Source organism: Dicentrarchus labrax, unplaced genomic scaffold (genome assembly GCF_905237075.1).
Source record: "Dicentrarchus labrax unplaced genomic scaffold, dlabrax2021, whole genome shotgun sequence".
NCBI classification, from domain to species: Eukaryota; Metazoa; Chordata; class Actinopteri; family Moronidae; genus Dicentrarchus; species Dicentrarchus labrax.
Window position 1 is genome coordinate 172388 of NW_026136703.1, and position 18148 is coordinate 190535.

At 40.5% G+C, this 18148-nt stretch overlaps 3 long non-coding RNA genes across 3 annotated transcripts; 2 read left to right on the top strand and 1 right to left on the bottom strand.

Annotated features, from left to right (window-relative positions):
- The first annotated feature begins 473 nt into the window (after positions 1–473).
- On the top strand, positions 474–2691 carry LOC127354530 (uncharacterized). Its single transcript, XR_007881574.1, has 2 exons — positions 474–1317; positions 2596–2691. It is a non-coding gene; the product is annotated as an uncharacterized LOC127354530 (long non-coding RNA).
- Positions 2692–3037: 346 nt separating this feature from the next.
- LOC127354483 (uncharacterized) lies at positions 3038–3907 on the bottom strand. Its single transcript, XR_007881556.1, has 2 exons — positions 3720–3907; positions 3038–3562 (listed from the first exon to the last, which is right to left on the bottom strand). It is a non-coding gene; the product is annotated as an uncharacterized LOC127354483 (long non-coding RNA).
- A 5-nt stretch (positions 3908–3912) lies between these two features.
- Positions 3913–6037, top strand: LOC127354568 (uncharacterized). The gene is made up of 3 exons (XR_007881584.1): positions 3913–4480; positions 4747–4836; positions 5220–6037. It is a non-coding gene; the product is annotated as an uncharacterized LOC127354568 (long non-coding RNA).
- The last annotated feature ends 12111 nt before the right edge of the window (positions 6038–18148 follow it).

Genomic DNA, 18148 nt, shown 5'->3' on the forward strand with positions numbered 1-18148 from the left:
TGCATCAGGAATGTATGTGTACATTCAAGTCTCTCAATGCACTCAGACACCTATACATGAACACACAAAAAATGCCTCTATAATAGCTTGTTTACACAACATTGTCTAAAATAAAACCACTGTGAATTATGAAAATCATAATATTTATGAAGACCACACAGCTGATTGTAGACAAATTACTGTTAACCTGAATATCCTCCTTTTGTCTTGTTTCTCGCACTATAGAATCTTAATGAGGGAGACTCTGTGGACATTCCCATGGGAATCCTCTGCTATGAGGACACCAGCGCTGCAAGCCCAACATCGCCACAACTAAACCCCTCAAGAGTGGGGATCATCCTAGAGCCTTGTAATGGAAGCACTCACCAACCTACCTCCAGGCAATGTGCCTCTTGTTTGGCTTTACCTACGCACTCCACCTGCAGTACCCGAAGTGCTTAAAAAACACATTTGCCTTCATTCAGCAGGTAATGCTAAATTTGGGTCAAAGTGAGCTACCTCCCAAGGTTTAAAAGCTGAAGAATGATCTTGCAGTGTAAGCGGATTTATGCTCATGACACAATTCTTCATGTCCATGTCTGGATTGTTGCACAAATACATTGCACTGACTGGAGCTAATATTCTTGCAGTTGCTCATTTTGTATGTGATTCTTCTTGTACAAGATGTGTCTAGTGTTGCTTGTTTTACTGAAATTATTCTACAGAGGACACAGGCGGCTGTGGCTCAGAGGCAGAGCGGGTCGTTCCTTAATCGGAAGGTTGTGGGTTCGATCCCCAGCTCCTGGTGCCACATGTCGAAATATCCTTGAGCAAGATACTGAACCCCGAATTGCTCCCGATGCCGTGCATCGGTGTGTGAATGTGTATGACTGTTAGTTTCTGTTCGATGGACTTTGCCATCATTCCATGGAATGGCGCCGGCGACAACGGCAGCCTGTCATGGCAGCTCCTTTCATTGTTGTAGTTTTAGTGTGTTTTTGCTATTTTGAACTCTTTTCTTACTTTCTTACTTTCTTACTACTTTGTTCATGTCGCCTAAATACTTTTTTGGCGTTTTTGAGCACTTTTTATTTTTTGTTTACGCTGGTCTCCATGGCAACGGGGAGTCGCATTGTTTTCACCCGCGACCAGATGATCGCCCTGAGGCCCCCTAGCATCCTGACTGGAGAGAGACCCTCCATACCGGAGGAGCTGAGGAGGAGACGGTGAGGCTGCAGAGCGGGGGTTAACCGGCTTCCAGACGGTTCGAGCCGACAGGGACACCACCGCGACCGGCATGAAGAAAGGAGGGGGACTGTCCGTGCTCATAAACAACAGGTGGTGTAACGCCGGGCACGACTGTGTGAAAGAGCGTCTGCAGCCCGGACATCGAGCTCATCGCCATCGGACTTTGTCCGTGTTATCTGCCACGGGAACTTTCCAGTGTTATCACCATCACTGTCTATATTCCTCACAGTGGTCTTCATCATCATCACCATCACTGTTTACATTTATGATGTCTTATTTATTCTCCTGTACAGCACTTTGGTCAACTTTGGTTGTTTTTAAAGTGCTTAACAAATAAAGTTGGATTGGATTGGATTGGATTGGATTGGATCACTGAGTGAATGTGTGTGAAAGGGTGAATGTGGCACGTAGTGTAAAAGCGCTTTGAGTGGTCGGAAGACTAGAAAGGCGCTATACAAGTACAGGTCCATCCATTTACATTTCAGAGTTTTTTTTTTTGTTTTTTTTTACCAACTCTGGTCCTCACTGCATAGTTGTTCTTAATGCTACTGTTCTTAATACCTGCTTTGTTGTGTGGCAAACAAAGCGTACAGTTTTTCCTTTTGCACTTGTAGTGCCTGCTGCTACATGATAAGTGTTGTTGTTTTTTTCATACTTGAAAATTGTTCACAGAGCAAAATATTAAAAAACTATGCTGTGATTGTATTTGGAAGGAAATCGTGTGTGCGTGTGTGTGTGTGTGTGTGTGTGTGTGTGATGGTGTGTAAATTAACTTGATCAACGTGCACCAGAGTTAACAATAGAGCTACAGTGAGAGAGAAATAGTCAAACTGCAGGGATTCATTAGTTTAGTATTATTCTGTAACTTTGATTAGCACCGAGCAGCTGGGGTTGCTCACTAGGTTGTTTTGTGGAGTCAAACTGCGACGAATAAAAGTTTTCTGATGCATTTATTTAGCGTTACTGAAGTACTGCTATTACTGACGATATAAGTGTAGGTCCAGTGTAACATCCTATACTCATAATCTCCTATTGTATTATAAACACTGAGGCTCACTGCTAAATGTCTGTTATTGCACCGGGAACTTGTCACAACATCAGTTACAGTCAGTAAATGTCCTGTGTGTGTATCTGCTGCCATTAGATAGACATTGTGTTGGTAACCTCAGACTGTTTCAACAACACATCACTACAGTTAGCTGCAACAAGGGACCCACCAGAGACACTGCTTTATTATTTTATTTTATAACATAGGACTACTGTGAGCCACAATGAGCTGTTGTACTTGTATTATATTATACTGTATTATATTACACTGTATATTATATGCTGCCTTACTAGTAACACTGAATCTTCCATGTCTTACAGGTGACCTGATGAAGCTCAGGAGTTCCTGGACCCATCAGAGGACAGAGACAGCTGCAGCATCAGGACAGTCTGGGTATCCAAAGGAAGACTCATGAAGATGAACACTGACTGCAGAGCTCCATTACCAGCTCACACTTCAGTATACTAGAAACCATAAACCTTGATGGAGAACATGATCTGCACAGTTTACAAAAAAGTTATAGCTTTGTTACTTACAACATGTGTAACTGGAATATGAATGAAATATAAATAAAGTGTTTTACTTTTAAGAAGACTTTTGGTCATTTTTAAATTCAGTAATAAGTGTGGTTTTATATAAATAACAGATAATAATTTCACAGAGGTTTTATGAAGATTTTGAAAGAGTTGAAAATCTGGTCATCTATCAATATGAAAATGTGAAATTTAAACCTGTATTAATGACTGTAAGCAACACAATACATTACTGTCTCATATTCAAACTTTATTATGTTGGAAGATAAATTACATCACAATATATAATATAAGTGATAGAATATTCAGTATACAGTATTTTTAATGGGGTTCAAACATAATTGCAGCTTTTACAAATATCTGAAGGATAACTTTGGTAATAATACTTAGTTAAAATTTCAGACTATGAAATATGGATACAGTACCGTTAACAGTTGGTTACTTAGCAGTTTTTCAACCCCATAAACAATTTACTTTATTAGATGAGTGATTCCTTCAGTTATGTTGACATGTTGTACAGGATCAAGTATTCCAGGTTTCTGTTTCCATGGTCTCAGTAAACTAATGTGTATAAAGAATATAACAGATGGGAGGTTACAGTAATCATTATACTATTACTCTGATTACTTTGGTACATTTACTGGGTGTTTCTTCACTAAAAACAACTGCTTGACTAATGTTAATATTATGTAATATATAATATGTTTAACTTCACTGGGCTGTGTAGACTGTAGGTCACTGCTCACTGCTGTACCTGTAAAGACAAGCATAAAACACAGTGTTGGTTCTCATAGTTAAGGTATAAACACTAACATTATGTGATAGATAGAGGTTACTATATATATATATATATATATATATATATATATATATTAGTTATATGTATGTGTAGTTAATATAGCAGTATTTACCTGAGGAAAACGTCACAGAAAGCTGTAATCCTGATTGTTGATGTTGTTCATTTCTCCGTGATTTCAGGTCAGACTCCCGCTCAAACATGTCCGCTGGTGAAGTTTTTGCTTTAGAAGCAGTTATTGAATTAATATTGACGGTAGAAATGCAGCTAAACTCAGTAGCAGTGAGGAGCTACCTGTCGGCAACGAAGGGGAGGGGCCGGAGCGTCATCCGCGTGAGCCGCGTCATCCGCGTGAGCCGCGTCATAATGCCGACCAATCAGAGCAGACTGGGCTTTTCAGGAGGGGGGTCTTAAAGAGACAGGCGCTAAAACCGAGCGATTCAGACAGAGGTTGAAAAGAGGTGCTCAGCTATAGGCAGTGTGAGAAAAATAATGTGTTTTTTGAATTGTAGGAGAGCCACAAAATACAATTATGAACCTGAAAAAGGGGCATAATATGACTCCTTTAAGTACAATCAACTTATCCGGGTTTACAGTGTAATCAGGATTTGCTAGATTTGAGTTTTGGCCTGTGAGAACCAAAGCTTACCTCTTTGCTCTCAATGTATTTTATGTTATCAGGAAACCACTGATATGACTAATAATTGTTTTTGTCCTTACAGATCAGCGCAGAGTTTATGCGACTGGTTTCAACTGAACTCCACGGGTCTTTCTTTGATGGACTGGACAAATATGTCCCGAGTCTGCTCGAAATGTACAGATCGAAGTAGCACCAGTGCAGACCTGTATACTCTGCTTCAGCCCCTTGACATACAAGTAAGGACAGTAAAGATTTTTACTACATTGTGTTATGACATATGAGGCTTTATAATGCTACATTGTCATGTAAACAGTTAAACATCTTAAAGTGTCAGTTTGACATAGCAGCCATGTCCCATTTAGCATGTTCCAGATTGTAAATCTGTTCTAAACCACAGTTTAATTTGTCGCTAGGTGACACAGCAGCAACCCCAGTGTTGTCAGAATTGACATGGGCATGCTTGATTACAATTTTTCTTCTTTTGTTGTTGTTGTGTTATGAGACTTCAAATCAGAAGAGAAGAGCAGTTGCTTTGCTTGGACTTCCATACTACCTGAAGGAGGATCCTTCAAGTTTCGTCTTTGTCTGCAAGGTGTGTGAATTAATTTCATTTGCATGGGACACTCTAATTATGGTGGAAAACAACAACAAACATTGATATTTACACATGTTAAAGGTGTATCAGATTTGGGGGACTCTATTTACAGAATATGGCAGAAATTAATTATTATATTCATAACTATGTTTTCATTTGTGTATAATCACCTGAAAATGGCTTAAAGTGAGCCTTTTATGTCTGCAAAATAAAAAATCACAGACCTGAGACTCCATGTTTTTTTCTGTTAAAATTATCTTGACTAAATACATCATACAAATAAATGTATACATTTATACACATTTACCAAATTGAAATAGTGAATTGGTAAATTGATGGTATATGCTTGATTTCTGACTTATCTTTATTATGTGCTTTAGCCTGGCAGTTCAGAAGAGGAGGTCACAAAAGGAGTGGGCTTCTGATTCTGCATTGCCTGATGGTAGTAATACCAAAAAGGCCACCCAGTTTTGAAATTCAATAAAATGGCATTCTGAATAGTCTTTGATGTTGAAGAATAGTTTTTATGTCGTACTATAGATTTAAGTTGTTTGGGAAAAAGATGCAGTTAAATTTTTATTGAATGAACTTAACATTGCTACTTAGATTAACTGTTCTTGGAAAAAGTAACCTGGCTGCCTTAAAAAAACAACATGCTTAGTTTGAACAACTTTTTTTGTTAGGTTTGTACAACTCAAGATATCATTTCAAGTTTGTTGGTTTTACTGGTCATTTTATGTTGTCTAAACTAGGATTTAGGTTTGTAAAACTTGAAACATCTTGTTGGTATCACAAAAACTTAAAACAAACTTAAAATCTAAAGTTGATGGGACTAATTTGACAGCTTCACCTTTGTCACCCCAACTATTTATTCTAAGTTTAAGAAACTCTGATATATGTTAAAACAACTTAAGTTACTTAGTTGGCCAAACTCAACAATTTAAGCCTTAAATTGTTGTCCAACCTAAAATTTTAGGCAGCCAGGTTACATATTATTTTAAGTTGAACGTGCCAATTTTCAGTACATAACTAATTACTTATTATTTAAAAAAAAAAAACTCTTTTTTTTTGCATGATCTGACTTTGAAATTCGGAAATGACACTGTTAGTAGGCGATCATATGCTGTCTGAAAATGGATGTAAAACTTCCTGTCCGAAGGTTGTAAATGATGATGTAAATTATAATTTTTTTATTCTCTGTCTGTCTGTCTGTCTGTCTGTCTGTCTGTCTGTGTGTGTCAGATGAGCTTATTTATTGAACTATTTTAATCAGATCTGGTGTCCAAAGAAAGGAATTCCTGTCAAGCTGCTGTACAGGTAGTCTATCTATAAAGCAAGAAATCTCTGTCTGTCTGTGTGTGTGTGTGTGTGTGTGTGTGTGTGTGTGTGTGTGTGTGTGTGTGTGGCTCAAATATCTCTGCAGATCAGGATCAGACTGACCTGAGAGTTTCCACATGGCTGCTGTGTGGTTTAAGGGTGTGCAACGTCGGCTTTGTTTGGACTACAAATATACCGTTAATAAATTATTTCATAAATTATTTCCGAATTCCGCTAGCATTGCCAACGATAGCCACCATAGCCACTTGCGCACAAGAGCCAATCACTGCAGAGCCCGTGTTGAAGGTGTTACCCAGTTGTCTCCCCCTGTCAATCTAAACCCGCGGACACTTTCTAATCATATGGATGCTGTTATAATGTGTAGTGATTGAGATCCTGACCCACCAAACATCCTGGAAAGTGACAAAGTTACGTATTTCACTCTAAGTTACGTTTTTCACTCTAAATTACACAATTATTACATAATAATCACCAGCAGTAAACTGACTCCCTCACTCGCAAGACGGAGAATGTTTTAACACTCCGTGAGTTTTTTCGCCGGTGACGGACGCTGTTTTTCGGGCAGAAATGTAACGGAAGAGTTGGTAGGACAGGCGGGAGGACAGACAGGAGGACAGACGCTTCTCCACGTACAGCTGTGGTATTTTTCTTTCCTCATATAAGTTTCCAAAGACAGTTACAGTTACTACATTACTGATGTTTGGTCCTGTAACGTTGCTTTGTGAGACCTGTGCAGTTATCAGACTGTCTGACCAACACGTCCTCGCTCCGCGCCACCGGCTTATCCGTTCACACTGTAGGCGGTTCAAAAATAATGCGTCCCTGATACTACCTCCAGAGGAGGATCAGGGACGGAGTAACATTTCCCCCCTCGCCGCATCTGAGTCTTTCACACAGAGGAGGGTGCGGAGAATTGGCGCTGGATCCCCACATCTCTCTCTCTCTCTCTCTGATGTATGCTGGCCTATATTACAGGACTAAATAATATGTCCTAAATGTCCCTGACGTCCCACCTTCAAACACAACCTCATTTGGCCATCCATGAAAAAGCTACTTAACCTCCCACTTTTCTATAGCAATACATACTTCCTACGGGCAGTGCACTAGTAAAGTCAAATGGACCTCTGGACCATAATTGTCTACTTGTTTATCGTACAAAAAATATTATTGTCCAAGCATGGAATTTTCTTCTTATCCACATCAGGATTTGATACACATTGCATACTGAAATTACACTTTATGAATATTTTTCATGCCAAAACAAACAAAAAAAATATTTACTTCTCTTCACCCCTCTGAACACAGTGTGGGTGGAAAGCCAGTAAGAGACCACATCCTTCTTTCTACAGTAACAACCTCTAAATAGTTGGGTGCTGCATGGAGCAGGATGGGACATTGGGGAATGGCATGAACCACCAGAAGTTTTACACCCTCTTCCCGCTTCTGTTGAAATTTTATTCAAAATCATTTGTAACAACACAAATTACTAGAAATCCAGCATTGGTACATAACAATACTCAACAATATGTGTGGCATATAACCATATACATTTAGTTTTATCAAGAAGGCATTTGTTAATTCTGTTTTAGAAGCCATTACCAAGCATCATATTTCCCCAAACCTGTTTCATTAACGGAGCCCTTTTATGTCTTTGAGTAAACTGACGCCTCCTTACCCCCTCTTACACTAGTAACTCCTCCTGTCCGGAATAGTGGCAGCCGCTATTACAGCTAGCATGCCTACGGTCAATGAACAGCCCACTGGTAAGTGACTATGTGCTACAAATGGTAAATGGTAAATGGACTTGTACTTGTATAGCGCCTTTCTAGTCTTCTGACCAGTCAAAGCGCTTTTACACTACGTGCCACATTCACCCTTTCACACACATTCACTCAGTGATGGCAAAGTCTATTGAACAGAAACTAACATGCATACACACTCACACACCGATGCATGGCATCGGGAGCAATTTGGGGTTCAGTATCTTGCTCAAGGATACTTCGACGTGTGGCACCAAGAGCCGGGGATCGAACCCACAACCTTCGGATTAAGGAACGACCCGCTCTGCCTCTGAGCCGCAGCGTACGTTCTGCGCGTGCGTAATACGTCCCCATAACAGCAGGCGGCGCTAATCTGTGTTGTTGCCCAAAAAAAATTAAAACCGGAAATGATGGATCACTCTAGACCTAGTAAACACAGAGCACGCTGTCGTCAGTCTTTGTTTTCATCAGAGAGTGTTGATAGTAGTCAAGAAGGATCATTATTTTCATTACTCGCTGAACAAAAATACGATGGCTAATAATAACAAGATACTGGCGTTGGCGTAGTATGTTTACCATCGTCACTTCCGGTTTTCTCGTGCACTCACTGATTCGCTAGTCAAGGGCTAGCACTCCACCAATCAGATTGGTCATTGAGGCCGACGGCCACTGGCCGAGTCTACATGCCGAATCGGCCAAAATGAACGCTGACACCGACGCCGACTGATGACGGCACAGGACACACCGAACCGACTCGAGTCACGACAATCGGGTTGGTGTGTCCGGGCCTTTAGGTGCAGAGTGACATTACATTACAGTGGGAGTGACTGATTGTGGGAGAGGGTGGTGTGGGCTGTACTGTTTAAGAGTCTGATGGCCTGGGGGTAGAAATGTTAGTCTTTTTGTCCTCGCTTTCACACTCCTGTAGCGCCTGCCTCATGAGAGAAATGTGAAGTTATTCTCTGCTGGGCTTTCTTCAGGAGCTGGTGGGTGTTGTGAGACCAGGTGAGATCCTGTGTAGTCTAAACCAGGCGTAACAGAAACAATTCTGTGGCTCAGAGGCATAGCGGGTTGTTCCTTCATCGGAAGGTTGTGGGTTCGATCCCCGGCTCCTGGTGCCACATGTCGTGCATTGAGTGTGTATGAATGTTAGTTTCTGTTCAATGGACTTTGCCGTCACTGAGTGAATGTGTTTTACACGTAGTGTAAAAGCGCTTTGAGTGGTCGGAAGACTAGAAAGGCGCTAGACATTTACCATTAACAGCAACTCATAAAGACTGCTCCTTTACTAAGGCTACCTGTGATGGATTCCTCAACTGCTGTTTTCTGACTTATAATAGGTCGTAAAGTCTGCACCCTCCATGTAAGAAGATGGTTAACGTGGTCCCAAAGATAGATAGATAGATAGATAGATAGATAGATTCATAGTATCATAGTCAATCATAGTATTACCAAAAGTATAGATTATAATGAATTTATTGTAAATATTTTTTTCCGTTATTGTTATTATTTTTATTTTTAATTCTAAACGCTTGTTTTGGCAATATGTACAGTGTTACGCCATGCCAATAAAGTCATTTGTATTGAATTGAATTGAATGTCCAGGAAAATGGTGTAAATGGAGGAGGAAATTGTCAATTGTCTATTGTCTGATGGCCAGGGGGATGAAAGAGTTTTAAAGTCTATTGGGGGAGCTAGATTGGGACAGCAGTCTGCCACTGAACACACTCCTCTGCCTGGTGAAGGTGTTGTGTAGAGGGTGGTGGGCGTTGTCCAATATGGACAGCAGTTTGTCCAGGGTCCTTCTTTCTGCCACTGTTACCAGAGAGTCCAGCTCTGTGCCCACCACTGAGCCAGCTCTCCTCACCAATCTGTCCAGTCGAGCATCTCTCTTCTTGCTGCTTCCTCCCCAGCAAACCACAGCATAGAAAAGGACGCTGGCCACCACAGACTGGTAAAACATCTGCAGCAGTTTTTTTACAGATGCTGAAGGACCCCAGCCTTCTCAGGAAGTAGAGACGGCTCTGCCCTTTCCTGTGAAGTGTCCATGTTGGCTGTCCAGTCCAGCCTGTCATCCAGCTGCAGCCCCAGATATTTATAAGTCCTCCACATCGACCCCCTCGATGGACACAGGTTGGAGATGTGGTTTCTTCCTTCTGAAGTCCACCACCATCTCCTTGGTCTTGGAGGTGTTCAGCTGCAGACGGTTGGACCTGCACCACCTCACAAAGTCCTCGACCAGTCTCCTGTACTCCCCCTCCCATCCATCCTTGATACAGCCAACTATCGCAGTATCATCCAAGTATTTCTACATGTGGCAGAGCCCAGAGTTATACTGGAAGTCAGATGTGTACAAGGTGAAGAGGACGAGAGAGATGTTTTTTTGGCATTTTATTTAGTTTTTATCGCACTGATGTATGTTCAAGTAATTATCTTTCTGATCAGGTTGGTTTTTATTATTTATTATTTTAAGCTATTAAAATGGGGCTTCACGTAGTCATTGACCACTGAGCCCTTTTTGTGTCTGACTTGGCTGGCTGAATGGGCAGGATCTCAATACCGAGGTGGCCAAATCTGAGATATTATGCCTCAGTATTTGTACAGTGGGAGGAAAATGGTGATATGATGTCCAACGATGTGTGAAATTGTCAAATCTATAAACTGTGTAAGTGACCAAGTAGAGTTTTTGTGACCTCAAGTTTGAGGAGACAAAAAGTTAGCTTCTTAATATTGCTTTCATTCAATTCAACTTTCAGTTAAATTTTAATTGTATAATGGCAATTCATATCAAACGTTATCTCAGGACACTTTAGATAATAGAGTAGGTCCAACATTTGCTACCATGAGCAAGCATTGGCGACGGCGGCAAGGAAAAACTTCGGACAGACCCTGGACAGATTGCTCTAGGTGGGTGAGGGGGTGGGTGGTAAAGAGAGAAGGACAGAGACAGAGACAAAGGTGCACTGCCTCTAGTGTGGTTAGCAGATATGTACATTTTGTAGCTTAGCATAAAAACTGGGAAGAGTGGTAAACAAGTTAAAAAACACACCTACCAACGTCTAAAACTCACCAATTTTGTATAATTCCTACTAAACCCTAAGTGTAAAAACAATGTTGTGTTTTTCGCAGGTTTATGTGTGGGACCATTTCTTGGCTGGGTACAGAGATTTCCTGGAGTCTCGTCATTCCTATAAGGTTTATAGGTCCTGCGCATAAATTAACATAACCGTAAGTTGTGGTTGTGTTTTAGAGATGCTTGTGGGTAGATTTTGTTACCTTCAGACAGAGCCAAGCTAGTTGTTTAACCGCGAGTTGGATACGGCTGAATTATGTCACACAACGACGGTGGTGAAAATGCTGCTGCTGCGGCGCCGGCCGCTGCTAGCGGCACGGCTAATGTCGGCGCTGTCTTCGCTGCTACCGTCAAGTTACCGGACTTTTGGCAGCACAACCCACGGCCGTGGATTCAGCACATTGAGGCCCAGTTCCAGCTGAGAGGAATAACACAGGACGTTACAAACACAGGACGTTATTTCCACGTGGTAGCGGCCTTAGATGCCTCGACGACAGCCAGGGCTATGGCGCTGTTAGAGGCTCCTCCGGCTGACGGCAAGTACAACGCACTCAAAACATTCCTGTTGAGCCTCTTTTAACTGTCGGAGCTGGAGAAAGCAGACCGCCTGCTGTCCCTGAACGGCCTGGGTGACAGCAAGCCGTCCGAGTTAATGGAGAGGATGCTGGCTGTGCTGGGCGCGGCGGATCCCTCATTCCTCTTCGCCAACATTTTCCTGCGGCAGCTTCCAGCACCCGTGCGCACTACACTGGCCAGTTCCCCCCTCCCTTCCTCCAGAGACTACCGGGCGCTGGCCGTGGAGGCAGACAGGATTTTCCTCGCCAACCGGCAACAGTTTGTCCATGCGCTGCTGCCCCCCCCAGCACCTTCCGATTAAGGAACAACCCGCTCTGCCTCTGAGCCACAGCCGCCCTGTTGATGACAAAAGGTATATGAACATCTATGTTTGTAATTCTCGGAACTGAATACAGGAATCCCTTATTTTATTAAGGTTACATTTCATTATATCTTATGTAAACAACTGTAGATGCACTTTGCAAAAAATAAAATAAAAGAAGGAAGAAGAAAGTGTGAGCAGGAGCCACAGGAAATTGTCATACCTAAGTTGATAGATACACCCTATCCCCCCACCTTTCTCTTGCTCTTGTGTGTATGTATGTAGTAGTTGACTGGGCAAACAAGGACTTTTTAAGTTTCCTCCTCCTCCATCCTAGTTTCCTCCTCCCTCCTTCCCTCCTGCTGTTCTGAGGCCTGTTGCTCAGCTATGTTGAGACACTGACAGCATGTTGTTTTAAGGACTTAATCCTGTTGCACATTATCAGGATTTTGATTTATATTGAGGGTTTGTAAGAGACATGCATTTGGTATGTTCGCTTGTTATCATATTTGTTTTCTCTCTGTTTCATCAAAGGACACAATACATCCCTCTTGCCTGTCAATACGTGGTCTTTGATTGTCACAAATTACATTAAATGCAAAAATACATACGATAAAATGTGACTTACACATGTACATATACAGTACATTGACACACACACACACACACACACATACACACACACACTTACAGGCATATCTGCTTACAATACAGCTTACAGTGCTGCTGTGTCTAATTTGAATTTATCCTATGGTGGATCAATAAAGGTACATCTTATCTTATCTTATCTTATCGTACAGTATGACTTAAGGGATTCCAGCTCATCAGGATGCAACAGAGCAAACATTATGCAATGCTTGGAACTTAAAGTAAGCCCCCTGTTAGCTGGAATGTAAGAAGGTTATTAATTTCAGCATGGTTATAGGTTTTTTTATGGGTTAGTCAGACTCAGGTTTCACAATTTAACTTTAAAATGTTTAAAAGAGACCTTATTGTGCTGTTTCTTAGTTTCTGCCATGGGCCTATATATAATGTTACAATGTTTGATGTTAATATTAAAGGAGGCTAAAGTGTAAAATATTGAGGTATGCCTATGTAAAAGTAATACCTGTGGGCAAAAAGGTCAGAATTCATATTGCTTCAACCAACCTCTTTTTCGGCTTTATGCGACTAGACGACCCAGGTTTGTTACAGATCACTTTATATGGTCTCCTCCAGATAGAGCATAGCCCACCCTCAAAGGGACTTGCTTGGTGTGTCTAAGTGAATTGACTGCTCTGAACAGAAGTCAGGGCTAATCCTTTACATTTTTTGGATGCAAAAAAGCTACATATTTTTATCTCTAATGTCATGCTGCTTTTCTGCCTCAACTCTGAGGAATTGATGGGTTTACTGATGGACATTTACTTGTACCTATAAGCTGACTGCCAACTGCTGCTAATGGACAAGGAGCTCAAGGTGACGTAACATTAAAAACCAACACTGACTGGTAGCTAACTGCTGTTATGCCGTCGAGAACACACGGTGAGCAGTGTCCATCATGGACCCATTATCCACTCCCTGGATACAATGTTGGAGGGGACGCTCCATTCATTCCTATGAAAGCTGTTCAGTGGTACATGAAGCCACTTAATATGGATAAAATTATTTAATTGTGAAGCTCTTCAAGACTTTTAAAATGGATCAAATACTGAAACAAGTAATTCCATGGGCCTTGTTATGCTCCAAATAATGTATCCAACATATACAGCCACAGTTCAGCCACTCTGTCAAATTGGCTTCAATGCCTGGCAGCGGAAGCTTCTCCTCTTTCCAGATGGCAGCAGGGTGAGTAGGTTGTAGCTGGGGTGGGCGCTGTCTTTCAGCTATATCACATGTCTTCTTTACTCTTCAGGACTGCACTTCAGGTCAAACTAAGTTTATCATCCTAACATTTGTATTATCTACATGACAAAAGACAAGTAAGTAAATATCATTATGCATTGCAGAACATTAGGAAAAGTAACCTAGAAACTAATTTGAAATAAAACCACATAGTTTTGGGTTTAGTATGTCTAGTACCATAGATATAATACCTTCCCTCCTCCAGTGGCCAACTAACAGCCTCTAGTCAGTGCCAGGAATCAAAACACACAGCTTTTAATTAATAGTCAGCCTTTTTACCTCTTTGAGAAGCTGGCACCTTGTGGTAATGACTTGAGTATGAGAGTCTGTATCTTATTAGGTTGGTAATGTAAGGTAGGAAGTAATGGATCCCCTGGTTTACAGCAGGTCCAGCTACATATCCAACCATTTGCATAATGAGCAGTTTAGGCACTTCCCAGGCTCCCAGGCACTTTGGACCTGTATGGCAGAGGGAGCTGCTGCAGGCCAGTGCTCAGGGGTTACAGCTAGGAATGTGTCTTTTCACTTGCCCAGTAGTGTGCGTGATTAATCTAATCTGTGAACAGAGAAGGATATAAAACCAGGAAAAAGCATATAAAAAAAACATAGCATATAATGAGGCAAACAAAAGTTATTGTTTCTCTGATATCAGAGGTGCACTAAAAAACATCTGTTTTAGAGTTCACTTGTTTGAACAGGAATGCATTTTGTATTACACTGCTGGCATCACATCACTACCAATTTAGACCTGGCATTAACTTCAGTGCTGTTTCTAAGTTACAAGATTTGTGAATATTTACTTTTCAAAGCTTTAAAGCCCATGAACACAGGATTTTCTTTCTATGAGACGTTTGTTGTTTTTGGGGAATTTAACAGTGAAGCACATTTAAACCCCCATAATCTAACTTTACTACCTTAAAATAACATCTTCAAAATCATATTGCTGCTTCCCTGACTCTTAACAGGTTGACTCGTGCCTCCGTCATTCCTGTTTTTGTCACTTTAACCTCTGGGTTGAGACAAGTGCATTTACAGAACTATGTCACACACGACCAGCTATGTTACGGATTTTGGTGAAACTGGATCATATTTTATGGAGAGAACATTTCCTGGTTTCCTCTCTAATGCCCTTTGACTACTTTGCCTCAACTCTCAGTGGAAGACACACACTGCCTCTGAGCCTCAGCCACCCATTACGGACCCTACCTTTAAATAACCCCTGCAACAAGAAGTTGAATGTGATGGATGTGGCCGTAAAAGTTGCCCATATTTGGGTGGTGAATGTATATCCCAGTATACCTCTGTGTAGCTAATTTGTATATGCAGACAAACAAATCTCCAATACCCTTTTGTTATTTGTTTCTCTTTTCCTTTTTTATTCTACAACATAAAATACACCAGTAAATACCCCACCTAATTAGTATTTTATATTTGAAAATGTATAAAAGGAAATTAAAGGAGACTGTAGACTTCTGTTTACATTGTATAGACAAAGCTAATTTTATAATATTGTAAGGACTGGACTAATTACCATGCAGCAGAGCCAAATGTCAGTTTTTAGTTTTTATTATTTTCTACATGTTATATTTTCTACAATGTTAATATTCTATTGAATAAATATTATTTTTTTATACCTCATCCTGTTCCGTATAAAGCTACTAATTCTTAGACAGACAGATGGAGCAAATTGTTTTAAAGGAGGAAGAATTGTAGTGGGAGTACTGGAATGTCAGGTGCGACTCTATGGCAATGACAAATAGTTAACATGGCTTACGGGTCAGGTTGAAGGGCCACCTTGCAGAATTTTGCTTAGGGCCTCAGAGAGGTCAGGAGACCTTAGACAGTGTCTTTTTGGTTTTACACATGAAAGAGACAGAAGTGAGGCACTGTCTAAGAAAGTTTTGTTGGAGTGCCTCGTTTGATTCCATGCTCAAAAAGGTGCTGGGTTTCAGGTTCTGTTATGGCTTGTTTTTGGTGGTAACTAGTACCTGATAAATTGTACCTGATTATTAGCCTGTAATGGTTGCTTTGCAAAGTGTCTTCAGTCTTTTATCAGTTTTATGTGAAGCACAATATTGTTCATCCCAATAGCAACATGGCCACCCTCCATAGAAGAGATGTTTTAAAGAATCTCTCACAAATAAACATAGCAGAGGTGACACAACTAGGTTCAAAAAGAGGATAACCACAGCATCAGTGTTTTACACCTCTGATGTTGACTTCAAAGTCCACAGCAGGGAGGATGTGGGTTTTGGTTCAAGATAATGATACTTAGACAAGCATCTGTTTGGACTGAAAACAAGTCATTGTGGGAACACAAGGAGGGGCTGGGCCAGAGGCATTTGCTTTACTTCCTGCTGGGAGATAAAATGAAAACAAAGTGGTGAGAGTCAGTCGGGGGTTAAGTAACGAGATCTGCTCAGAAAAACAAAGGCATTAGAAACAATGTAGCTTTATGGCTTCAGGTTTGTATGTTCTAATATAGATGAATTACTCCTGTGTTGGTGTTGAGGGTCACTGGTGTGGACTCTTATGTACTTTGTGTGGAATACAGGGGGTCTCAGAGCCCTTAATGAACTTTTTTGCTGTATTTTCTGTTTATCTATACAGTAAATAAATTAAAGGTGAGGTGAAATACAATGTGAATGACAGTAACAGTGATAACAGTACCACCCCATTTGTAAAAATATAAATATAGGCTAATTAATACAGGCTATTAGCCCCTGTGGTTCTTCTCCTCTGCTGCATTTGTTTATTCAAATACACATAACTTTATTTTACATTCTAATAGAGATCTAAAAATGTCCAAACATACAAATCTGTCAGGCTGAATTTTGTGAAAATGTGGTTACAATGATGACATTTCAAATCAATGAACAGTTTAAACAAGCTCATACACAATATATGTGATACTGTCTGACATTAGGGAATTATATGATTTTTCCTGTCATGAAAGTACTGAGGGGAGGTTGAAGTCCAAAAATCATAAGCCAGTCTGTATGCCAAGGACTCAAAGAAAAAAAAATAAAAGTAACTAAAATGGAAGTATAATTATGGCATTTGATCAAAACCCACACATATAAAACATGCATGTGACATAAGTGCACAGAACAGGATCTGTGAGCAGAAAACCATGCCCGGGAAGGAGCATTTCTGCTCTGCGTGGTCCTGTGACCATGGGGCTATGGGACCGTGATGAGATGCAACTGCTCATAGTCTACGCTTGTTCGTAAAGTTAATTCTTCAGTCTTATACCACTTGTTGCTCCACTGAAATGAAACATTCAGTTGTGAAACTAAAAAGATGACATATTTTATTTTTTATTTTTTTTTACTTTCTTAGAGTCACTGTGTTCACTGTTTGTTAATGACAATGACAACCCTTTATTAATTTCTTGAGTATGTTGTGTGGAAGCATGTTGAGATCTTTAAGAGGATTATTGCAGCATATTGTTTAGAACAAGTTTATTGCAAGACATGACCTTTGTTCATTTTCAATATTAATCCCTACTAAACAGTCGTCTTAGCCTAAAACACTTTTAGGAAATGAGGCTTTGTTGTGCAACCACACTCTGAAAACCTACCTTGCTAGTAACACTCACCAGGATAGTCAGATTATCAGTCATATACATTTGTGTAAACTGAATGCTATTCAGTTTTTCACATTTAATTTATGGATTTTAAAAAGCTGATTTTAGACTCACAATGGGATGAAAGAAAGGTCATGAGACTGGATGCATCATTCCATTTGTTGTTTTTTATTGAGAAAAAACTGTAAAAAATCAAAGGCTATGTCTGTTTCATCTGATAAAAGTCAAACAAAACTAATTAAAAACTAAATTGTATGTAAATGCTGAGTAATGAAAATAGAGGCTAATCGCTGCAAGGCTGTAGCCCTAATTCTATTCTAGGAATGTCCTGAGTTAATTTAAGCCAGGGATGAAAGATTTTATTTCAACAGCTCAGATCATACATCACAGCTCTAGCTGCTGAAGCATCTACTTATTTACCTCGTCACTCATTTATGCATATACCTGGGCAGGGAAGGATCAGTTTTACAGTGATGTGTTACATTTCCACCGCATTAGTATGGCCTGACTCCATTTGCCCTTTTGGTTTAGGGCAGTTATGGGTAGTACCTGTTACCTGGTACTTCTGTTGGTACTACCTAAGTCGAGGTTCCAAGCAAGTTGAGCTGCCTCTAAAGATGTGAAGCTCAAACACAGAAGACCACTGATTGGTTGCGCAACCTCCAGCACAAATCAACTTAAAAATGTCCGTCCACAAAACCACACCAGGGTCAATTGATGAAGTACAGATGTATCAACAACATCATCCCTTCATATCCTCTGTTTTAAGAGTAGCAGCTCATTTTGGT